The sequence below is a fragment of the Leiobunum rupestre genome, chromosome 10, assembly GCF_980474605.1.
Source record: "Leiobunum rupestre chromosome 10, qqLeiRupe1.1.hap1, whole genome shotgun sequence".
Lineage (NCBI taxonomy): Eukaryota > Metazoa > Arthropoda > Arachnida > Opiliones > Sclerosomatidae > Leiobunum > Leiobunum rupestre.
Window position 1 is genome coordinate 25,884,902 of NC_143393.1, and position 26,052 is coordinate 25,910,953.

The window sequence follows — 26,052 nt, forward strand, 5'->3', positions numbered from 1 at the left end:
AAAATATACTGATTCAACTGATAAATTTTTAAACAAAACCATTCTAACTAGTGAAATAACTATATATCAGTGTTTATGAATATATTTATTTTATAAACGTGCTATATTTTGAAATATTGCTTCTTCACGTAGAGGCTACCTTAGCTTTATATTAAAAATCGTTTTTAACCAAATATGGTGAGAATATGCTCTGTAGAAAAATCCTTTTAATTATATTTTTCTTTTTCGCGCCTGGGGTAATGAAAGACTCTCTCTCATAAATTCCAAAAAAGGTTATACTCCCTTTAAGGGGGAACCCTATGAATGTTTAGTACCGAATAAAAGCACTAGATGGCAACAGCGGTTCAATTTTGAAATTAATTCCCTTAGCTTCACTGATACTGCACTGACGAAATGTTTTGTAAGCTTAAGTGAAATTTTCTTTCAAACATAAATTAAGTAAATGTTTGCCTTATAAGAGCTGAAAGCCTAACACGCAATACGAAAGGGAATTTTAAAGCGATTCTAGTATGCGAAACGGTAACCAAATTCCCCAATTATGATTCTCATTAACTTCAAAATATTAAAGGAATAAATTAAAAATTAATTTCTTTGAAACTTGGTCTCATACCTATTTATCAATATAGCACACACCGCAGTTTTTTCAAAAAGTTGAGCGTAAAATTGGCAAAAATATCGTTTTTGAACGCTGCGCCAATGTTTGAGTTTTTTTTATAATTACTATAGGGTTAATCAAAAATCGGTTTATCTGAAACCTAAGGCGCATATTTTAGTTCGCGTTTCAGAAAACAAAACTACTCAACCCTAATTCAAACGCCTACAAAATGTTTTATAAATTGACAAAATAAACCGTTTTCGGAGCTGATTCTGATTAAGAGAAAAACCCGGCCAGACTATTGGCTTAAAGGACCACAATCATAAAATTAATTTCGCCACCTAGCTAGCAATGTCAGATTTTCAAACAGGGTGTTCTGGATAGAGCGTCAAAAATTAAGGGCGTATCCTATGGGTCCTAATGAATAGAAAATGCCTAATGAGGTTATTCCATGTCAACTTGACTAAATGGTGGAAAATTTTTATTTTATTATTCGATTTTTCTTCGCCTAGAAGGCATATGTGCCGAAGTGCTGCACTATTTCTGATAAAAAAACGGTCTTCCTTTACCTTCAGGGCCGCCGAGAGTGGGCTCGGTTCCAGGTTAATCAATAATTTCGGGGCCCCAAGAGCTACATTATTTTTTAAATAACAATAGTTCGCGGGAGAAGTATAATAGAAGCGCCCAAACGTGGGCCCCCAACCCCGGGAATTTGTACCGGCTTTGCCCCTCTCTTGTCAGGCCTGTTTACCTTTTGTTTGTTTAGTGGAAAATTTGGCTAATTTTTCATTTTAATTATATTTTCTATGGATTTATTTGCTTAAGCAAATAAGTTTACCAAAGTTTTAGTACTGTAATTATATTAGTTTAATATTTATATACTTTTTAAATTTTAGGTTATTTTCGATTTTTAACTTTTAAAATTCGTTTCTGTCGATTATTAAGGTGTCTAATAAATTTACATTTCATGTATACAATTTGTGCTAGCAAAAATAAAAATGAAACAATGAACTATTTCGGGGTCGCAAAGACTCCCAAATTTCGACCTTGAAAATTTTTGTCCGAACACGTTAGCTATTACCCTCCCTCTTCGGGTGCGCCCCTGATGAAATAGCACGAATCGCCTACTTACGGGTATGAGAACAAACGTAGAAAACTTGGGAGTTCAAACTTGAAAGGGGTAGCTAAAAATGGTAAAATTCCATACCCCCCCCCCCCGGTACACCACTGGGAATCGCTTACTGACGGTCATGTTATCAAAGGGACGCTCGAAAGCATAATTAGGCATGAGAAATAGAGAAACATCTCAAATCACACAAACACACACGTTGGGTTAATAGTATGTTCGTAAAAAAAGGTGCTAGGCGCAAGTAAAAATCGTAAATAAATGCCGCGCATGCAGCATGCTCGCCTCTGCAACCAATAAACTCTTCGAACCGGTCGGAGAATTAGCCGCTCGTGTTTTGGCAACTAAAAAAATGATTTTCCCTATTTTTAAATGCCGTTTTCTCCGCTATATTCCAGGTTTTAAAAGCCATTTTCCTCGCTAAATTTTCCCCTTTTCAAAGCCTTTTTTCTCTGCAATTTCACTCACGAGTCACGCGGGAAACAAAATTTAAACGCATTAATTACTCCTTTAATTAATTAACAAATAATATAATTTTTCTAAAACAGTAAAATTTATTTTAGACGACTTACTTTTTTAACCATTACAGAGTTAAAACTTTTAACTTGTGTTTAATATCACATTACTTAAAAAGTTATAATAGCACTTTAATTAATAAAATGTGTTAAGTACTTAAATTAACCAAAGCTGAAGCAGTGGAGGTCACTTGAACTAATTTCAACTGTGTAAGCTTTTACGTTGCATCTCTTTATTAAGTAACTAAAGTTGGAAAAGGCCAGAATTAGTTTCTGAACCAAGTCTTTTGCGTTTCTCAGTTTTTATGTTTTTGAGATTGCTAAAATGTCGTTCGGTGACTGCATTTGAATATGGTAAAACCAAACAATTTTTGATATTACTTACTACAACAACTAATTTGTTAAAACGAAAAACTGCCACAACAAAATTCAAGTTACCTCACGTCCTAGCCCAGTCGAACTTTGCTTTCTAAAATCACGGCCAACTACACTCGCGCAATACTGGCGCGAGTTCAAAGTTGGCGGTGTTAAAATGTGTACGATAGAATGGAATTAGTAGCAGACGAAAAAGTCACTGAAAAGGGATAGAAGAAAGTTTACAGTTTTTCCGGGCACAAATTAAGGTGCCGATAAGCGAAATTTTACTACATTACATATTTTAGAATTTCGCCATTGCATCGTATTTCCCCTTTTCCCCCCTCTCTCTTCTTGTGACGTAGATAGCTGGGACATTTTCCACCTTGCCTCTCTATTTTACAACTGACCACCTGCATTTTGAGCTAGTTCCTTTTACAATAGAATTTGTTTTTTTAGTAATTTTACATTTTTTTATATAATAAATCCAAGAATGTATTTATTTATACCTAGGGATAATGTCTATGTCGAGACGGTTTTTAGCCTTTCTCTCAATCCACCCGTTGGTCCCCCCAGTACGCTCCTCCGCTTAAAATAAAACGAATAGTCCCGGTATTTCATTGGGTGCTTAAAATTTACGTCACCTAACGCGATGGAAATCGAACGCCGGTGACGTTTTGTCTTTCCCCCCGCGCGAGACGGGGGAAAGGCGTTCAACGTGCCCGGCGATTGTCGCAACATAATCATTCTTCCTAAATATAAATAAATACATTCTTGATAAATCCATACACATAAAATAAAAATTAATACATTGAACCAATAATAATGCCCTTAACAAATTATATTACACTAAACTAAATCATACGTTTCAAGATTATTTTACAGCGGCGACTAGCGGAGATTTTTGAGTCCTATGCGCGTAACGATTTGTATGGTCATTGGCGAAAAAGGAAAAGGATTCTAGCAGTGGCGTAACTAAGGTCCTCGGGGCCCCCCCGCGCAACTCTTTTTGGGGCCCCCTTATGTGACTCTTTTTGCGATACTTTTGTTCACTACTAATAAACAATGGCGTATTTAAGGACGGTTTTGGGGATTTAGCACTTTCAAAGCTTTGCTTCCACCACCTTTCCTTTTCTCCCAACCTTCCCGAAAAGCGAAAACCGTCCCAAAATTTGATTCGTAGATGCCCCCTAGCTATGAAAATGTAGCTCAGGGCAGGACTCACTGGCTATGTATTTAAACAGAATAAAATTGTTTGCACGTGTTTCAACTTTCGGTATAGAGAATAACTATAAAGAGTTTCAAATTATATTCTTCCAACATATTTTACGTAGAAACTTAGAATAAGTAAGAATTAAAATGGCTTATATACAGGGTGTTTTGAATTGCTCTGATTGGGCATTTTTTTTCTCAGAAACTGCATGAGATAGAGTTGCGAAATTTTCAGGGTATTATTTCTAGTGTGGGATAGCTTTAATACCTAAATTTCAGAAAAATCGGAAATAATTTCGGGTTTTTGAAAAAATAGTTTTTCACCGGTAGGTGCTAGAAAAAACCTTTCAATGAGAAAGTTGTAGAGTGCGGTCGAAAATGTTCAAAGAACTTGGTTTCATTGGAAAAGAACACTTTTTCACGAAAAAAAAAGAGCTATTCATAGTGAGGTTCTATGATACCTCCGTTTGCCACGATACATGTTTGGACACGATGAAGCATGGTTTGAAACGAGCGTTTAATCATATCAGGAGTGACAAGTTCGAAGGCTGCAATGATTCGGTGACGCAAATCTTCGATATTCTCAACGGGCGTCCCGTAAACTTGTGCTTTGATGAACCCCCACAAGAAAATTCCACCGGAGTTTGGTCCGGAGACCTCGCAGGACATTGAACGGGACCATTCCTGCCAACCCAACACAGAGGAAACTCGTTGTTAAGATGCTCCACTACACATCTAGGTACGTAGGGTGGTGCGCCGTCATGTTGGTATCACATCTGTCTGTAAGCTTCCAGCGGAATATCTTCTAAAGCGTCTGCTATTAGCCTATTTAGTTCTGCAAAAGCGCCAAGTAGCGTTGTCCATTAAGACGAGCTGGGAGGAAAAATGGGCCAATAACTCGATCCCCGAGCAAACGAGCCCAAACATTCAGTTGGAGTCGTCAATGATGGTGAGGAAAACCCCAGTGAGGATTTTCGTCACACCACATGTGGGCGTTATGATGGGTGAAAGACCCATCTCTCCCAAAGGAACACTCGTCGCTCACCAGCATTTGGGTTCTCATCAGACATGGTCATTAGCCAGTTGCAGAAATCAAATCTACGTTCCATGTCTCATTCGTGCAGAGCTTGGTGGAGAGTGGTCCACACGTAGTTTGTCGATAATCCGTTGAGCGTAGTTGGCCTACTGATACGTTTTTAGGTCTACTGTAGGTCTAAATTGGCGTTTTGGAAAATTACATGTCCTTTTTTTAAGGAATTTAATCTTTTAACGTGATTTCTTTCATTTACGTACAAAAATGCGAAGGCTTTTGGCCCCTATGGACAGCTTGTTTTTTTCATCAGCTCATATCTTCGTGAAACAGTATTCTTTTCCAATGAAACCAATTTCTTTGAACATTTTCGACAGCAATCTACAACTTTCTCATCGAAAGTTTTTTCTAGCACCTACCGGTGAAAAAATATTTTTTCGAAAACCCGAAATTATTTCCGATTTTTCTGAAATTTAGAATTAAAAGCGATCCCACACTAGAAATAATACCCGGAAAATTTCGAAAACTCTATCTCTTGCAGTTTCTGAAAAAAAATGCCCAGTCAGAGCAATTCATAACACCCTGTATAACGGTATATTAGTATTACCATAAGTGTATAATATTCTTACATAAGTGTGACACTTACTATTCTTCACATGCTAAAGTTTACTGAGAGCTATTCACAAGACAGCCTGCATTACGGGTTCGTCACCGTTTTGCGTCCACTTGCTAATGCGTCACACGTAGTCTTTCACAGCGCCTCGCTAGGGGGAGATTTTCTTCTTGTGATGACGTCACTCCGTTACTAGCTCTCAGTAAAATATTCCCCAAAGTGACAAACTTATGAAACAATAATATAGACTTATGGTATTACCTAAACAAATATTATGTCGTCTTGTGTGGTCGTGCACACTACTACATCATAAAAAATACGGAACGTTTGAGGGAAACGATAGTTTTAGTTTCACTTTAGCTTATGTAAGATTTTTTATTTTAAAGGGTTAATTCAAGATTAATAAACTTGGTTAACAATTTACAATATGTATTATCAATGTCATGTAAAATAATGAAGTAATATAAAATATAGAAAAGAAAAAGAACTTGCGAACTTAAAAATCAGTGTAAAATGAGTGAACACAGTAAAGAGAATAACTATCCTTATAATCCGTTTCAGTTAATCTAAAAACTGAACACGATAAGCTAAAACTTCGACGGAATCGGTCCAACTTCTATCGACGGTTATTACTACGTTAGTAGCCGCTGGACTCAGGGAAGCATAATAATACTAATACAGATGCATTTATATTTATGATTTAATATTTGAATGTTCTACTTTAATTTACTCTGCAACATTTTTTAACTGTGTCAGATGCATTTTGAAGGTTAAATTTTTATTTTATTAAAAATAAGACTACTTCCTAACACCGCCACTGCAACAAATAAAAAAAATGCTTACCTAATAGAACTAGAAAATTTGCTCCTACAAAAATCTTTGCACCCGTACGCAGTTGCGTACCCCATTTCGCCACCCCTGCCCAAGTTTTTAAGAAACTCTGCTAATGAAGTTTCTTGACTTTCTTCATTAATAATTATCCTCGATTTATCTTAAATGATGACCGAAAATCTTTTCCTACAGACTGAAAAGCTCGTGCCGTGATAGAATAGAACAAAAGCAAGGTTATAAAACGAACTAAAAAGGGGCCCCCTGGAACTCCGGGGCCCCCCCGCACCGCGGGGTTGCGGGGGCCCTATATACGCCACTGGATTATAGGTAAAGATCCGTTGTGAAAATAGCGTCAGCGGCTTTGAGTTACAGATACTACACTTTGATCTTTGCGAAAAGATATTTCTCAGATATCTGAAGATAATCAATTAGTCAGAGCAGGTTTATCTTTCCCCTCACAAAGCATTGTGATCTATTATTGTATCTGATTCATTGCCGACCAGTACTGATCTGCTTTAATAATTGTCGCCAGATTTAGTTAGCTGGACCGTTATCTGACATTTAGTTTCCGAAAAGCAAATGAAAATAAACAGTAATATTTAAAATCGAAAGCTACGAGACATCTGAAACCTGATTAGTCTGCTTGTCGGATTAATTTCTGGTGTCAACAAAATATTTCAAATTTGAACCATATCAACTGATCGGATAATATCCAAACGTTAGTGCAGATAGTTTATTAGGGTGGGGTGGCGGAGTGGTTAGCGATTTCGCCTCGCAGCAAGAGGAGCCGGGTTCGATCCAAGCTTGTGGCACTGGGTGAAAACTCGGAACTACTCCTTCTGGGTTGAGTTTGCAAGTTCTCTCCCCACTGGTTAAAGGGGTTTTCCCTCGAGTTCTTCGGTTTCCCCTTCCATAAAAACTTGTAGAGGTTAACGGTAATAGTTAGTGTAGGGAGCTGTTGGCTCGCGTGACATTGTAACCCGGCCACCTGTTTAAAGACATTATAAGTCGCTAGATGACTTGGGCCTAAGGTGGTGCCTTGGGTATTAGCCTAGCTGATTATGATTGATATTTGATAATAATTTCCTTTTATCAGGTAACGCAAATGTTATCTAAGAATCATTAACCCATTTCGTTAGATGTTATACTTACAATACTTACTTACTACGTGTTACTAAAATCGTTTTTTTTGTGATTTCAATAAAAAATATATTTCAGGTGCTTCTCATATTGTACTTAATCTTAATAATGTCACGGTTTCGAAATGTATCTTTAATTGGAGTATTTTAAAATTTGTTCATGAAAAAAGAAACTGTATAAAATGGTAAATATGAAATATTGTTTTGAACCTTATTTTATATCAAGGGTTTCAAGGACTCGATTGTGATTGACTGATTGTATGTGAACAATAACAAATAAAATATTTATCGTTTTATCTTTTTTATTTCAACTTTTGAAAATGTTCGGATGATTATAAATATAACGTTTGATTGCCATGAATTTAAATAAAATCACGAAGGAAGGTGACTTTTTTCGAGAGCTCATTTTCCCCAAGGGAACCCACCGAATTGGGGAAAGGGAAATCCACCGCCATTGTAACCTGCGGAATTATCAAGAAAAACAAATTAATATGCATAACGAAATAATTTAGTGGTAAACATATTAATTAAGAATTTATCTGACCGCCTCCTCCGTTGCTGTTTCCGAGGTGAAGATTGTGGTTTCCGAAGAAGAATCTGTCCTGTCCTTCCTTGCCTGGTTCTCCAGGGGCGGGGGCTCCTGGGCCGTCCTGGGGTCGGCAAAATGCGCAGGACATCAGGGCGACGACAATAGCGAAAACAAAGATGGATTTCATCTTAAGAAAAAATGATTAAACGGGTGTTCACTTATCTATAGTAATAATGTTTCATTATATTATAACACTTTTTGTGCCCAGATGACAGGATACAATAATAAAAAGGATAAACAACAATGAATAATAGCCATAAAGAAAAGTGAAATTAAAAAAAATTAGTTAATTGCACGTTATTTATATTAATTATTTGCCAAATGCGACTTAATCTATGGTTTTAGGTTAATTTAGAAGTCGAAGATATTGTAAAATTGAACACTTACTATGAAAGTTGGTTTCGGGAGGGAGACGAGGTTCTGTGGTCGTCGTCAGAGTCGTGAGTGATGATGGTTTTGGAAAGCTACCACTATTTATACCATTTCCACTTGTCAGCTTATCCAGTTATCTTCTGAGAAGTATCGGAAAATAACCCTGCAGTAATATGTTGACATTTCTTGGCTTTTCCTGTAATCAAATCGGTTTCCAAATGACGCGTGTGATTGATTTCGCATGTACGAAATATTATCGGGATGCGAGATCCTATTTAAAATTCGGGGTTTTTGATTTTTGCAATAGGAGCAAATCTTTTTTCCCTTGAATGAGCACTTATGATAATACAATAAGTGTATAATATTGTTCAACAATATTTTAAACTTTTGCTCATACCTAGGCCTATTGGTCGGGCTTTCGCCACCTCGGTATAAAGTAATTTCATCACAAATTAATTTTTGAAAGTTCTGTTTACCCGTAGGCGAAAATCCAAGATTTTCAATTAAATGACTACGATAGCAGGATATTATAATTTATTTTCGTCCTAATTGGTAGAATTATAATTTGAGTTGGTCATTTTTTGACACTAGAGGGCTCTGTACTGATCTAAACCACGTAACGTAACTCGTGTAGGTAGGTTGTATGTTTGAGATATAAAACCATGTAACGTAACTCGTGTAGTTTGGTTGTATGTTTGAGAGCTAAAACCACGTAACGTAACTCGTGTAGTTAGGTTGTATGTTTGAGATATAAAACCACGTAACGTAACTCGTGTAGTTAGGTTGTATGTTTCAAATCTTGCGTTTAATCACGCATTATCTTCACATTTCAGAAAAAGGAACTCACCAAAAGTAAAACAGCAAATCGTACGAAATGTCATAGGATCAACATTAACCAATGCTCTTATTAAGAACAATTGATGCGAAATCTTATATTTAAATTAGAAGTGCCCTTTTCCTTATAACAAATAACTTTCTTATGTTCTAATTTATAAACCACAAAATTTACGGATTTTCATATAAAAGAACCACAGTACTAATAACAAATACATTTTTAATATTTTATTTAATACCCATAGACTTTTTAGGACTAAAATAGCTCATCCCGTTCGAAACGTCAGTAATCGAGAAAAAACAGGTTGAAAATCTAAAAATGGTTGCCCTAGGGCGAACCTCGCCTGCTTGGTACTTCTTTTTTATTTCGTGCCCCCCCCCCCCCCGGCAAGAAATAATGTAAGATGGATCGGAACACTGCCAAATGGGCGTTTTCCCGCCAAAGTTGGGCTACTTTGCGAACGCTTTTGCGAAAAAGAAAGCATTGACCGATGTACGGCGGCAATTCAAAAATGTTTTCTATCGTAATTTTCTAATTTTAAATTATGTTAAATATATGGTTCATAATACGCTGTTATGTTCGTCGATAAATATTTTTACTGCTATAAATTTCTTTATAACGTCTATGTAAAATAACATGCGAAAATTACAAATTCTGAGGGTCCCCCCTGTGCAAAACTCCAATAATTCAAAAAAAAAAAATTTAAAATTGTAAATTTTACATTTTTGGATTACTTTGGACAAATAGGGGGGAATAAAAACCATTTTGGGTGAACTCGAGCTAATTTGAATAAAAAGGTCTAAATTTTAGGTATAATACAAAAAATTTGTAAAACTTATGCCGTGATAACTGCCATATATTTTCACCGATAAATCTTAAAATTTCTACATTACATTATCTGAACGATGTTAACAGATTTTTAGATTTCGATAGAAAAACGACGCCATTTTATAAAATGGCGGATACAAATATAAATCATGGTGCAATAAGTTAGGTAATTTGTATCCGATTAACCTGAGATTTTCTACGTTACATTATCTGCCCGAATGAATTCGTACTATAGATTTTTAAAGAAATCCGACACCATTTTGGAAAATGGCGGATATCAATAATAATCATCGTGCGATAAGTTCCGTAAATATTCGTCGATTAATCAGAAATTTTCTACGTTTCATTATCTGCCCGAGTTAATTAGACCTATGGGTTTTCCAATAATAATCCGACGCCATTTTGAAAAATGGTGGATATAAATGTAACTTATGATGCGATAACTGCCGAAATTATTTGCCAATTTACGTGAAATTTTCTACATTACATTGTCTGATCGAATAAATAAGCCCCTTACACTGTGATAGAAATATGACGCCATTTTAGAAAATGGCAGATATCATAATGCGATAACTGCCGAAATTATTTGTCCAATTACTTGAAATTTTCTACTTTTGAAAAAATGGCGTATTTCTCTCTAAAGAAATAGGACTAATTTACTCGCTCAGAAAGAGAAAATTTCAGAATAGTTGGCGAATAATTACGAAACTTCTCAGACATGCGCCATTTTGCAAAATGGCTCCGGAATTCTTTCAAAATAGAAAGGACTTATTTATTCGATCATTTAATGAAACAGAAAAATTCAGATTTATCGTCGAATAATTACGGAACTTATATGACATCCACCATTTTCCAAAATGGCCTCGAATTTTATTAAAATTAATAGGATTAATTATCTTTAATAGGTCATGTAAAGTAGAAAATTTCAAGTAATTGGACAAATAATTTCGGCAGTTATCGCATTATGATGTCTGCCATTTTCTAAAATGGCGTCATATTTCTATCACAGTGTAAGGGGCTTATTTATTCGATCAGACAATGTAATGTAGAAAATGTCACGTAAATTGGCAAATAATTTCGGCAGTTATCGCATCATAAGTTACATTAATATCCACCATTTTTCAAAATGGCGTCGGATTATTATTAGAAAACCCATAGGTCTAATTAACTCGGGCAGATAATGAAACGTAGAAAATTTCTGATTAATCGACGAATATTTACGGAACTTATCGCACGATGATAATTATTGATATCCGCCATTTTCCAAAATGGTGTCGGATTTCTTTAAAAATCTATAGTACGAATTCATTCGGGCAGATAATGTAACGTAGAAAATCTCAGGTTAATCGGATACAAATTACCTAACTTATTGCACCATGATTTATATTTGTATCCGCCATTTTATAAAATGGCGTCGTTTTTCTATCGAAATCTAAAAGTCTGTTAACATCGTTCAGATAATGTAATGTAGAAATTTTAAGATTTATCGGTGAAAATATATGGCAGTTATCACGGCATAAGTTTTACAAATTTTTTGTATTATACCTAAAATTTCGACCTTTTTATTCAAATTAGCTCGAGTTCACCCAAAATGGTTTTTATTCCCCCCTATTTGTCCAAAGTAATCCAAAAATGTAAAATTTACAATTTTAAAATTTTTTTTTTTTTAATTCTTGGAGTTTTGCACAGGGGGGACCCTCAGAATTTGTAATTTTCGCATGTTATTTTACATAGACTTTTTCTCATTTTATGTTGTCAAAAACATTTTTGGTTGCCATGGCAAAACGGAAGCCCAGCGTAACTTTTCCCTTTACCGGGTTTCATGTTACATCTAGGTCTAATAATCCCCCAACTTTGAACAAAATCTGTGAGAACCACCTCGGGTCGTCTCCTTGTCAGTGGCGCCGATCCCATGGGGGCGACGGGGCCGAAGCCCCCATTGGGAAACCGCCAATGTTAAAGGTCATTTACTTTTAAGCATCCGTAGCAAGAAAGTGTTACCAGCAGCCTCATTCCAAGTTTATTAGTGAGCTTCGGCTCCCATTAGGAAAAAAAGTGATCGGCACCACTGCACTTAACAAATGAGTGGTTATTTACTTATTTCTACCACTGAATTCCAGTCTATCAATTTACATTCATTCCTTCAGTACTTCGCATGTACATCCCTTACATCAGAACTTAAAAATTTACGAAAATGAATGTACGTAGATACACTAAGTTAAGTAAGTTTAAGAACCATTAATTTGTAAAGATAAAATTAAAGATACAATTTCTTTATAGTAGCGCTATAGTTACTCGTACCTTTGAAAGGAATAAAAACAGCAGTGTCGTAAAGCCAATCACTCGCATTGAATATTGGAAAATTAATAAATAAATAAATTATTTCGCAAACAAATTACAGAATTTTTTTACTTAAAAATTTGGAGGCCCCTTAAGACGACTTTTGGAGGCCCTACCAAAATTCCAAGCAGGCCCAGGCCTACCCCGGCCTATTGCTGGCGCCGCTACTGTCTCTGGTGCTCTTTTAACTCATCGTATGAAAATGGACAAAAACAGGCATACTTCTCAACTCACCCCCTACAACTCCTTCAAATTTGTGCACAACTTCTGAAACACCCTGTATTAAGTATGCAGTAGTTGCCTGGGGTAACATGTCTAGTAATAATCTAAAAAAATATATGATCCAAAAACGTACACTAAGAAGTATATATAATGTCGAGTGGTCAGCTTCAAATAAAACACTTCATAACAAAAGCAAACTGTTGACCAGAGATCAGATTTATAGGTTCTCCTGCCTCAATTTTATACATAAAAACATAAAACGTCATTCCAATAACCTACTTAACTTCGCTGAAACGAATATCAGGACAAGATCAAACATCCTACTAAAAACGCCTCAATATAAAGAGGCAAAAAAGATTAACTCATTAATTTATTTTGGCGTTAAACTTTAGAACGAAATCTATCATCCAATAAAAGACAAAACCTATCGGTCAATAAAAAATTTCTAAAAAGTTGGTGCTATAAAATGCTTAGAACTTAACCTGTTATTATATTATTTACTATTAAAAAAATTTAAATATTTTTTAAATTAATTGTTAAAACCTTTTACAATGAGGGCCATAAGTCGCTCGATGACTTGGCTCTCTAACCCCGATGTACAATTCTCTATTTGTAATACCATATGTAACATAATCACTTATAAGTATGCCATAAAAGCATTTTCGTTAATGAAACCTTGTTCACGGGATATGACGTAAATTACGTCACTTACAACTCCGTGACGAAATACGCGTCATCAACTTTACTGATCCGAAACGGAAGTTAGTGAGAATTCCTCACGAGTTTCTGGCTTTGCCCATGTCAAGTTTAGCTCGTGCCTCGCGATCACATGATTTCATTTCCATGGTAACCTTTTCAATAGCGCAAGGATTATAAGCATTTTTCCATTTTAGGGTCCGCTCAATGTATGTTCCGCGTAAAACAAGGTCTCGTTGAATTTTTTTCAATGGAAATGTTATACAGAGGCATACTTATGAGTAATTATGTCACATATGGTAATACTAATAAAAATTTCAATTTGAATTTGAATAATATGTCTACTGTCAGAAGAAATTAATAAGTGTGAGCCTGTTGGGTCATGGAGATTATTGAAGCCGTGTATGGCCAGAAGTAATAAATAAGTGTGAGCCTGCTGGGTCATGGAGATTATCGAAGCCGTGTATGGCCAGAAGTAATAAATAAGTGTGAGCCTGCTGGGTCATGGAGATTATTGAAGCCGTGTATGGCCAGAAGTAATAAATAAGTGTGGCACTTACTTATCGAAGTCGTGTATGGCCAGAAGTGGTATTTCACTCAAATTTACTTGCTTTTTTCTCACAGCGCTATAATTCAATTAAAAATAATTAATAGGGATTTCTGTGTCAATAAGACATCAAACGTTGATCGTACCCTACGAAAACTCCCAAATATAAATGAAACTTAATCCACTTCTAAAATTGAAATGAGTGGCAAAAACAATTTGATTTGACGCAATCCGGAGACTACCTTCAATATTTACATAAATAATCTTTGATTACAAAGTACCGTTGGAATAATAGACTAGCGGTTAAAATGTTATATAAACGGAATACTTGATTTCTAGCACAGTGACCCAGTTCATCCAACTAAATAGCAACCGAGTTTCAGCAGGTAATTGACCCTTTCGAGAATTGACCAAGGGACTTTTAATGCCTTTAAACCAGGTGGTGGGGCTATATCACATAGGATGGTGGTGGAAAGCCCTTCATGCCAAGCATCAGCTCCCTACACCAGTGGTTCCCAATTTTATTTTGCTATGGAACCCTAAATTATCCACCTAATTCTGGCGGAACCCCAACTCATTTTTTTTACTCATCTTAAACTCTTGACACAAACAAAGATGGCCACGCTGCGAATTCTCGGAACCCCTGTGACCCTTTTACGGAACCCCAGGGTTCCGCGGAACACCTTTTGGGAACCGCTGCCCTACACTAACTATTATTTTACCATCAGAATGACAATTATTGATGTTAAATCACACTGTTTACTCAAAGGTCACCAAAAACAATTGGGGGAAACCCCGTTCCTGGCGGAGGTAATTAACTGTTTCGAATATTTCAAAATTTGCCATCAGATCTAGAGATTTTAAAAGTGAATCAACCTTTTTTTCTTATCACGATACCCTAACCAGGGCGGGTACCCAGCTCCCGGTGGATACCCCGTTCCTGGCGGTTATCCAAATGGAGGGTACCTTGGCTTCACCATAAAAGCACGCTGATCACGAGAATAATTTAGTGGCATGTTGATTAGACTCAATAAACGTTAGAGAATGGTTGAAAACAAAACGATTTCACATAAAATAGTAATTGAAAACTTGACCTCTGCGCGTAGTTGGCCTACTGATACGTTTTTTTTTAAAATAGAGCTAATACCAAAGGCACCACCTGCGACCACATAAGCAATGTTGCCGGGTTACAATGCGTAGGAGGGTGGTGGCAAGCCCTTCATGCCACGCGAGCCAACCGTCAACTCCCTACTCTTACTATTACCGTTAACCTCAGCAAGTTTTTATGGGAAGGGGAAACCGAAGATCTCGAGGTAAAACCCCTTTAACCAGTATGGAGAGAACTTACAAACTCTACGCAAAAGGAGTGGTTCCGGATTTTCACCCAGTTCCACTAGTTGGGATCGAACACGGCTCCTCTTGCTGCGAGGCGAAAGTGCTAACCACTCCGACACCCCACCTTAGGGCTACGGTAAGCCTAAATTGGCGTTTTGGTAAAATAAATGTACTTTTTTTAAGGAATTTAATCTTTTAACGTGATTTCTTTCATTTACGTACGCGACGGCTATTGGCCCCTTAGGACAGCTTGTTTTTTTTCATCATCTCGTATCTTCGTGATAAAGTGTTCTTTTCCAATGAAACCAATTTCTTTGAACATTTTCGACAACACTCTACAAATTTCTCATTGAAACGTTTTTTCTAGCATCTACCGGTGAAATAGTTTTTACAAAAACACGAAATTAATTCTGATTTTTCTGAAATTTTGGATTTAAAGCGATCCCACACTAGAAACAATACTCTGAAAATTTTGCAACTCTATATCTTGCAGTTTCTGTAAAAAATGCCCAGTCAGAGCAATTCAAAACACCCTGTATAATATATCTCCCTTATTATCAAAATGAGCAAAAATTGGTTTATTCGATACCGCAATGGCTTTTTGAAATAGCAGCCTAGGCAACTAGTTTGTCAGGTTTTACCACTGATATGTGACCATGCGTTGACGTTCTATGACGATAGTTCTCGATAAGGGTTGAGCCGAAAAAACATTTGTTATAAAAGAAGGCGGCATTTGATTCAGAGCTTCATTCTCAGTTCCGACGACGGTCGCAGTATCTCATCAAGCACTCCTGGTCTAAGATCACCAAGAATCTAATCTCAATCGTAAGTATTTACCAAAAACTAGTTGTAATTGAGGAAGGCCTCCACCACTCTCCCCCCTTTTGGCTTTCCGTTGCTATATGCAACGCGTTTTGAAATTTTAAATGTTTAGGCTTAGTTTCTCCTTTAGATTTGACAGTCGCCAGCCAGATTTCCCGCACGGTACTGATGAGTTCCAAATAGAACGAAACCGGTCTACCGTTGGAATTTCTGGCTATTTTATTTAATTTTAATTTAGTTTATTACTCGAAGATCTATTTGATCCGAGTTTCGCGTTTTTTGCTCGAAGACCTATTGGGTACGAGTTAGTAGTAAGTTTTTTAATTTCTTCAAATTTGTTTAGGATTTAGCTATATTATCCCTTTTAATTATGGACTAATCTACTTTTTCGCGTATTTGATCATCCTTTTAGCCGGAGACTTATTATATTTAAGAATTCGATAGTGATCCGCATTTGTTCGGATAAAAATTATTTATATTTCTAGTAATATTACTAAAATGTGAAAAATGTATTAATGGTATTTCAATAATAATTCCCAATAACGTTAATAGTACTAACTTTCTACGCAAATCAAGTTAGAGCTCACTATATATAGCGTTCCGTTGATTTTAAATATAAAACTCTCGATGACAAAGGAAAACTACTTTTCGAACTTGCAAGTTCTATTTCTTTTCCAGGCAGATGAAATCCATCTTCTTTTTCGCTTTCGTCGTCGCCCTGTTGGCCCTGGCTTTGTGCCGACTCCAGGACGGTTCTGGAGCCCCCGCCCCGGGAGAACCAGGCAAGGAAGGACAGGACAGATTCTTCTTCGGAAACCACAACCTTCACCTCGGAAACAGCAACGGAGGAAGAGGTCAGATAGTCTCTTAATTAATTAGGTTAAATTTAACTTATTTAATACAGCTTAAAGTGACGTCTTTATTGGTTTGATTTGGTAGGCTACAACGACGGTGGCTTTGCATTCCCCCCATTCAGCGGATTCCCGTGGAGAAAATGACTCACTACTGCCATTAATAAATAAAATTCACATTCGAGCGAACAACTGGATTATTTATAAGCATCAGTGCTTTTTTAAATGCTCGTAATAAAATCTGTGATAGAAAGATAAATATAGTTTGTTTATTATTACTTCGCTTACAATGCAATAGGCCGATAAAAATATTATCCTACGAGGAGACTTCCCATCAGTACTTCCCCCGCGTAAACCTGCGAAAAAGTGGATTTCTCTAATTGGTCGGAATTTACGGCCAACTTCGACGATTTTTTTTGTAGTCTAACGAATTCGCAATTCGCGAATCGGCAAGTTTGAAGCGATGGATTCTCCAAAGAAAAAGTTTGTTAATGTTTTTGATAAATGTAAATTAAATAGCATTTAAATAAAACAGAAATCAGATCCTCCAATTCCAATTAGACGATTCATTTGATATTTTTAACTTATAATTGACGTGTGAATCATAAGAAACGTTCGCGTAAGGCCACGATTCTTGCTAAGGCTTATGTTTCCCACAAAAATACTGCATCAGACGAAATTTGTTTTCAACGTTTTTTATAGTTTTGATATCTGTACATAGATGGCACTACTGTTGAACAAACGTCACAGACTTACTTCCCCTTCCTACCCCCTTTCCGAAATCCTCTAGTAGTGAGGGAAATAGAACAACTTAGGCGAAATATTTTTATCGGCCTATTGAATAACCTCTTCCTTAATTTTTGTACACCGATTGAAACTATAAGTAATGAATTTAGAAAATCTTAATTTGTTTCAGTAACTTGACCACTTTAGTACAGCGCCGTTACAGGCTTGTAGATCAGCCCCTAGTTGCATTCACAAAAGTTCAAGTTTTTCAAGTTTTTGGCAAAGCACCAAACGTTCGTTAGAATTTCTGTGAAGTATTTAGTATCATTGAAAATTCTCTTCTTTTTGGCAAATTCCCGTTTAGAAACTACAGTTTTCTTCGAGGTTTTCTTACACTTCCAGACCTAATCAAATTCTTAAAGCAATTTTATAAATAAACTACTTTAAATAATTGTCGTATACTGTGATAACTTCCCATTTAAGCGCTTTTAATTTTAGCAAACATCAGTGTAACACTTTAGAACTATTTCGTAATGGGAGGTTTCGGAAGATGGAATTCTTCACTTCTTACTTCGTTGGCAAAATTACTGACAAGACTAGCGTGATGGTGATAAATAAAAGCCCTTCAGAAACAAAAGAATATTTAAAATCAAAATTAATTAATTAATTTTCGAAGCCTTGGCTGATCCTTCAAACAGGCGATTTCTTGGGAATCTTTAGCAGCTACATCCATTGACTATAGAAACGAGTTATCAGTACTGAGCCGTGATATTATTTATATGATCATTGCCGAACCAGACTATCGTTAAAATAATTTGTGTCGGGAGAATAGGAAGTGTTATACTTATCAATTACGTTACTTTTGGAATAATCGATAACCCAGGCATGAAAATAAAACCTGCGTAGTCAGTCTCCATGTACACACGGCATCATGATAAACGGAAAAAATTGCATTCCCTTCGAACCTGGAATATTTACTTAAATTTCTTTATAATCCACATTTTCGGGATAAAATAGTTTTAAGAAATCACTTTATGCACCAAAGGTAATCAGGGATAGCGTTCGATGCTGTAAGATAGGTTGATTTGGGAAAATACTCATAGATTATTATAGTGATAGTGATACTGTCCCGGGTAAGGGTATCTGCCACTGGGGTGTGCTCCGTTGCTGTTCCCAATATGACGTCCGTGGTCTCCGAAGAAGAACCTGTCCTGTCCTTCCTTGCCTTCCTCTCCTGGGGCCCCGGGGCCGTCCTGAGGTCGGCAGAATGCGCGGGACATCACGGAGGCCACGATAGCGAAAACTAAGATGGATTTCACCTTAAAGAAACCATAAACGTACATTTAAAATTAGGCAAAAATTATTACGCTTACTTTTATTTTACAAGCGTGTAGTTTATTATAATTAGATTTAATGATTGGATAAACCCATGGTTAATTTCAAATTAATTTTGAGTAGTAGCACTCCGTAGCTTTGGCCATGGCTGCCATTGTGGGAGCGAATTTTTTATGAATAGGAAAAAGCATGGGTGACGTCATGTGTCTAGCACTGCCATTACTCTATAGTATGAAAAAACTATACTTACGATGTGAGGTGGTTTGGTCTGTTGCTCTTGAACAGGATGTCGGAGTCTGGATGAATGATGGTAAAGGAATTGGGGTGCCCCTTTTATACTAACACCCGCCCCTGCAGCCTTTGTCCGTCTTATCGATGCTTATCATCGTAAACTCTCGCTCGTTCTCGAAAATGATATGACGTTGGTCCGACTATAATAGAGTAGTAGCACTCTGAGGCTTTGGCCATGGCCGCCATTGTGGACGCGAATTTTTTATGAATAGGAAAAAGTATGGGTGACGTCGTGTGACGTAGCTCTGCCATTACTCTATACGCAGATTGCACTACAAGCTTTGGAAAAATCACTATCTGCGTAAACTCGCGGAGAAAAAAAATATTATGTTATTCTCAAATATGCAATTAGGCTCGTTATTGCCAAACAAGTTTATTTTCCAAAGAGAGCACGTGATATTCTTCCACTGCTGGAGAGGGGGAGGGGGAAGTAGTGGCCTATACTACACTTTGATCTTAGCCAAGCGAAATTGAAAATGTCGGCTAAGTTAGTTCTATTCAATGTTTGAGAGATTACGTTACAAACAGGATTGGCTGGTTTGAACCACACTAAATCAAACCAAGTGCTTCATTTAAGAACGCTTGTGAATTTCTTTTTTCAAAGGTTTAATCTACTCGCCAAATTTTCGTACTTTTTACTTAAATTAACGTTTGAGGAAATGTTGTATGGGCAAACAGAACTTCTAGATGTGACATTAGACAGGTTAGGCTAGTAGTAGAAAACGTGTAGGGGAATAAGGTGCAGACTGTACACATTAAGGTACGTTTAGACTACCACAAGTTCCCCTACACGTTTTCACGTGCCTGCTTAACCTTCCAATATATAAATTAATTTTATTTTGATTAGTTTGAAATAAATTCTGATACTTTTTGGCAATAGAATGAAAATTGCGCAAAAATTATCAAATATTGCGTTTTAAGCAAATTTCACCAAAATTTCGAATTTTAATCAAAATAAATAAAATGTTATCTAGCAATCGGCATCCTTTTAAATCAAGAGTGCATAAAAACAATTGCACTCTAGATATAAGTCCGGCAAACCGTACGTGTTACCACTTATATGTAATATTGTCTCGTTTTCGCTCTTTTTTTTTTCTTTATTCAGCAATATAATCACTTTTTATCCAAATAAATTTAATTCCTAAACTTGTGTATAACACTTTCCAGGTCTTATTATAAGTTTCACTAAACATTCGTTACCCATAGTTAACATACGGAGAGAGATGGCGTCGTCTGCTTCTAAGAAACATTGGGCCGTAAGCGCATGCCCGAAATAAAAAGCAAAAAGGTGTATTAGGTTGGCGCATAAAGCCCCGAGAAAATATAAAAACCAGAGATAATAAATCACTGGATGTCAGACAACAAGTCGTCCCTGTTCCTTTTTTAAAAGAATTTGAATCTTTGACTGCGCACGTGCGAGTCAGCCACACTGAGGCTAAAACCTGTTGGCAGGGGGGATTCCTTTACAATGGTGCTCTTGATACTTCTAGCACTGGTCACTTGACAGCGGAATTTCAGAAATGTAAAAGTTCTTTGTCACTGACTATTGTTAGCCCCAAACACAGTTTCAGCCTTCGTTTCTTCTTCCTTCGTATATTTAATAATTAATAGTGTTTTATTTATAACTTTCATAATTATTAGTGTTTTATTTATATATTTAATTATTAATAGTGTTTTATTTTTATATTTAATAATTATTAGTGTTTTAATTATATATTTAATAATGAATAGTATTTTATTTATATATTTAATTCTTAATAGTGTTTTATTTTTGTATTTAATAATTAATAGTATTTTATTTATATATTTAATTCTTAATAGTGTTTTATTTTTATATTTAATAATTAATATTGTTTTAAAAATAATTACAATTAATTATGTATATCAAGTCAATATTGCTTAAGAAGTCAAGTTATTTTGAAACTAATAATATAACTATTGCAAAGCGTTGCTAAAAGCTGGTGCTGATTAGATTTATTCATCATACTTTACTATCGTAGCATTTGTAATGCTCGGTATCTAACGTAAACATGGTGTTGGCAACATAAAATGTTTTTATTTTTAATTTAAATGGTCCAAACTAATTAGAGTAGGTCTCAGAATTTTTAAGACAAAGCTAAATATTTTATGTATGCTATGTTTAATCTATTCTAATTAAAAAATTAAACTTTGAAAATTTGCCCAAATAATGGTCTAATATTTACGACTGCTACGTGACTACGGAGGTGACAGACAAATACCGGTAAACGAAAAGGTCCCCCTAAATAGAAAGTGACAGCCAGTGTCATCACTCGCGTCTGCGCAAGAGAAGGAAGGAAAGAACGAGAGTTTTCACTTTTTTTTCGTATGCGCCCCTTTCTGTTTCCCGAGCTCTCTGATTAGTAAAAACTAAAAGCAGAGATAATAGTATTATTGATTATTGCTTTTAGTATTTATGTGGAATTTTGATTTATTAGCCATCACAGAAATAATAAAAAAATCATATTATTTAATTGATATTGTTGTTTTGTAAAGTCAGTCTCGCATAATCATTTTAATATCCCTTCAGTTAACAAATAATTGTTTTCTTTATAGCCGTTGGTTAAAAGATAATAAAGTTATAGTAGAAAATGTATACATTAAATTATTGAATTATTCAACAATCTGAAAATGGCTTGCAATCTATAATTTGTCGGATTATATTGTATTTTGAACCATATCAATTAAACGGATAGATTCCAAACGTAATTATTATGGCCGCCATTTTGAGGACAGTTTTTTATCTATAGGAAAAAGCATGGGTGACGTCGACGTACGTCACGCTGATATTACTCTATAGGGGTTCAATTGACTCAATCTGGAGTGGCCGACTGAAAACCCCTCCAGATAATTAAACTCATTTCTCAAATCTACGACTGATTATCTAACTAACAACGCAAAGAACGTCAACGAAATTTAATTTAAATCTCAATATTTATTTCTAAACCTTGCCTCATTTTGAAGACAACGAACCCACCAGGGAGTAGTAGGGGAGTTGTTTAGAACGAATTTTTTTGTTCCCCAGCGTGAGCAGAGAGACCCCGAAAGTAGGGGGGAATTTCTACCCCCTCTTGGAATAATATGGGACAGAATACCGTTTTCAGCGCCATCTATCGCAAATCAGGAGTATTTTGTTAAATTGACCCCGGGTCAACTCAAGTGCGCGTTGAAATAACAAAGTCCTCCAGCCAAAATTATATTTTTTCATTATAAAAATTGTAAATAATATTCAAGCGTTGTAGTTAGAAGCAAATAGTGCTAAATAATAATAATTCCTTCAGACCACGTGGTATAGTGAGCGTTGTATAGAACCGCTCTGTTTCAAAATCTTTTTTTGCCCAATAGATGGCGATAAAATAGTGATACTGGCCCGTATTTTTCCAAGCCTGGAGCGCGCCTTGCTCTGACCATGGGCCAGAACGTCGAGTTCCCCCACATTTCTACTCCCCTACTACTCCCTGAACCCACCAACTTCTCTCTTGCATATCTCACAACTAACCAAAAAACTGCGGATATTAGCCGGGCATACTACGTTTCGTGGGTTTTTCTTGTGAGGTACATAGGTTGGAAATTTTCCACCGTGCCTCTCTATTTTACATTTGACCACCTGCATTTTGGACTATTTCCTTTTACAATAGAATTTGAAGTTCAGTAATTTTACATTTTGTTTTATAATAAATCAATACACATTAAATACAAATTAATACAATGAACCAATAACAATACCTTTAACAAATTATATAACACTTAACTAAATCATACACTTCAAAATTATTATAGAAACAATTTAGTTCAAGACCCTGATTAATATACAAAACAAAACCAGTTGGTGCAACACCCTTATAAAATTTTCATTTAATGGAAATATTTTAGTGGCGATTTGTATGGTCATTGGAGAAACTTAAAAAGGATTCTAGGTAAAGACCCCCTGTGAAAATGGCGTCAGCAGCTTTGATTTACAGACACTACACTTCGATTTTTGCTCAAAGATATTTCTCAAATCTTATCTGAGAATCATTAACCCATTTCGTAAGATGAATGCTACATTACATATGTTGCTATATGTGTAACTAAAATAGTTTTCTATTTTGTTATTTGTATAAAAAATATATTTCACGTGGTTCTCATCATGTTCTCATATTGTATTTTATCTTAATAATGTAACGGTTCGAAATGACTCTTTAATTGGACTATATTAATATTTTTGCATTAAAAAAGGAACCAATAAAAGGTTAAGTATGAAAGATTGTTTTGAACCTTATTTTATACCAAGGTTTTCAGGGGCTACATTGTGATTGACTGATTGTAAGTGAACAATAACAAATAAAATATTTATCATTTTATCTTCTTTATTTCAACTTTTAATAATGTGCGGATGATTATAAATATAACGTTTGATTGCCATGAATTTAAATAAAATCACGCAGGAAAGGTGACTTGTTTGAAGAACTCATTTTCCCCAAGGGAATCCGCCGAATTGGGGAAAGGGAAATCCACCGCCATTGTAACCTGCGGAATAATCAAGAAAAACAAATTAATATGCATAACGAAATAATTTAGTGGTAAACATTTTAATTAAGAAACTATCTGACCTCCTCCTCCGTTGCTGTTTCCGACGTGAAGTCCGTGATTTCCGAAGAAGAATCTGTCCTGTCCTTCCTTGCCTGGTTCTCCCGGGGCGGGGGCTCCTGGGCTGTCCTGGGGTCGGCAAAATGCGCAGGACATCAAGGCGAGGACAATAGCGAAAACGAAGACGGATTTCATCTTTAGGAAAAAAAATGATTAAACGGGTGTTCACTTATCTAAAGTAATAATGTTTCGTAATCTTATTTCACTTATTGTTCCCAGATGACAAGATACAATAATAAGAAGGATAAAACGACAATGAAAGTGAAAATAGAATAAAAAACAGTTATCAAGATAGGGCGCATAGTGTAATTGTGAAGCCGGTGCTACGGTGGAAAATATAATTTCACGTTTTTTATATTAATTATTTGCCAAATGCGATTTGAACTATGGTTTTAGGTTAATTTAGAAATCGAAAATATTGTAAAATTGAACACTTACGATGCAAGTTGGTTTCGGGAGTGCGACGAGGTACTAGGATCTTCGTCAGAGTCGTGAGTGATGATAGATTTGGAAAGCTACCACTATTTATACCATTTCCACTTATCAGCTTATCCAGTTATCTTCTGAGAAGTATCGGAAAATAACCCTGCAGTAATATGTTGACATTTCTCGGCTTTTCCAATTTCCAGTAGTCAAACTGGTTTCCAAGGCCTATGTTATCCGGCCGGTGATGTGTTTGAGAAAAAAATCGCCCCCTCGCACGCGTCTCCCCTCTATAGGAGTTTTTACCCCGTGCTACCTCCCGTTTTTACAACTGTCGATTTGTTGTCGTCTGCTATTCAGGTTCATAAACCCAAAAAATACCTAGAAGTTGATTAAATAAAGTTTATTTTATTTCAATTTATTTCAAAGTACATTATAAGATTATGTACTTACAATTCTAAATAATCCGTTCAGCCAAAGTTACGCTAATTACTACAATTTTCGAATTGGTAGAGTACCATACCCGTAAACATTTTGCTTTTTTATTATTTACTAAAAATCATTAATGCATTTTCTCCACAAATCTTTGTATAAAGATTCGAACGTGTTTGCCTTATTCTCATTGAATTCCAGTATCTTTTTGTGGCTCTACGTGAAACTAAAACATTGACAATTCTCTATCCAACGTTTTTGTTCTTTAAAAACTTCATCTAATTTAACTGATTTTAATTTTTGTTTCAATAGGTTTAGTGCTACTTTCGACTCCCCGGCCATTACGAAATTTAGGGTCAAGTTTGTCCAGATTATCTAGCAGACGATTATACTAGGTAACTGGGGGGTTCAGGATATGTTTGGTAGGATATTTTTAAGCCAATGAAAATCGTTAGAAAATACACGTATGCTCTGACGTCAAAATGATGAAAAAATCCGGTCCCCTAGATAGAAAGGGAAATCGGCCGAGATAACCATTCCTAGTTCGAGGTATGAATTCCTGACGACATATTATCAGGATGGGAACTGTCAAAGTTCTTTGATTTGGAGTGGCTAATGCGATGAGCTATTTAAGGAGCAAATTTTTTTTCGCTTGAATGCCTCATACAATAAGTGCATAATATTGCTCACCAATATTTTAGACTTTTGCTCATAAATTTGGTCGAGCTTTCACAGCCACGCTAAAAAGTAATTGCATCACTAATTAAATTTTGAAAGTTCTGTTTACCCTTTGGCGAAAATCCTAGATTTTCAATTAAAATGACTACGATAGCGGATGTTATACTTTATTTTCGTCCTTGGCAGTATTATATTTTGCCTTGTGAATATTTTGAATTAACACGAGGTGGCTCTGTGCCGATCTTAACCTTGATTGTTCAATTATTTCAAAAATTTGCGATATGGATAAACATAATTACGCCGTTTATGCTGAAGATGGCGCCACACAACACTGGGGGATTTCCCACTTTTATAGAACATTGGCACGGTCCTGAAAAATAGACCATGATGTCAAAAATAAAATTTGCGAGGCTAATACCAAGGCACCACCTTGGGCTCATCTAGCGACCTATTAAGCCTTGAAATACGTTGGCCGGGTTAAATTGCGCGAATCGTCTCAAAATAGTCATTTTAATTAGGCATAACTAAATAAATTATTGGTTTAAATAAATAAATTATTGATATCACGATAGATGGAATCCAACTCTTGCGTTTAATCACGCATTATCTTCACATTTCAGAAAAGGAACTCACCAAAAGTAAAACAGCAAATCGTACGAAATGCCATA

The 26,052-nt window shown here is 35.8% G+C and overlaps 4 long non-coding RNA genes across 4 annotated transcripts in view; 1 reads left to right on the top strand and 3 right to left on the bottom strand.

The window, feature by feature from the left end:
* LOC149925208 (uncharacterized) overlaps positions 1-17,079 on the top strand; it is a 93,162-nt gene extending 76,083 nt beyond the window's left edge. The window contains exons 2-3 of the long non-coding RNA XR_016476895.1: positions 16,684-16,855; positions 16,941-17,079. This is a non-coding gene — a long non-coding RNA (uncharacterized LOC149925208). The remainder of the gene's footprint in view (positions 1-16,683; positions 16,856-16,940) is intronic.
* Positions 1-26,052, bottom strand: part of LOC149925215 (uncharacterized) — a 110,358-nt gene that overhangs the window by 38,401 nt on the left and 45,905 nt on the right. The window lies entirely within an intron of this gene.
* The window catches only part of LOC149925216 (uncharacterized), a 300,627-nt gene that overhangs the window by 29,432 nt on the left and 245,143 nt on the right, over positions 1-26,052 (bottom strand). The gene's annotated exons all lie outside the window — the stretch shown is intronic.
* On the bottom strand, positions 23,594-24,341 carry LOC149925220 (uncharacterized). Its single transcript, XR_016476898.1, has 3 exons — positions 24,290-24,341; positions 23,815-23,986; positions 23,594-23,731 (listed from the first exon to the last, which is right to left on the bottom strand). It is a non-coding gene; the product is annotated as an uncharacterized LOC149925220 (long non-coding RNA).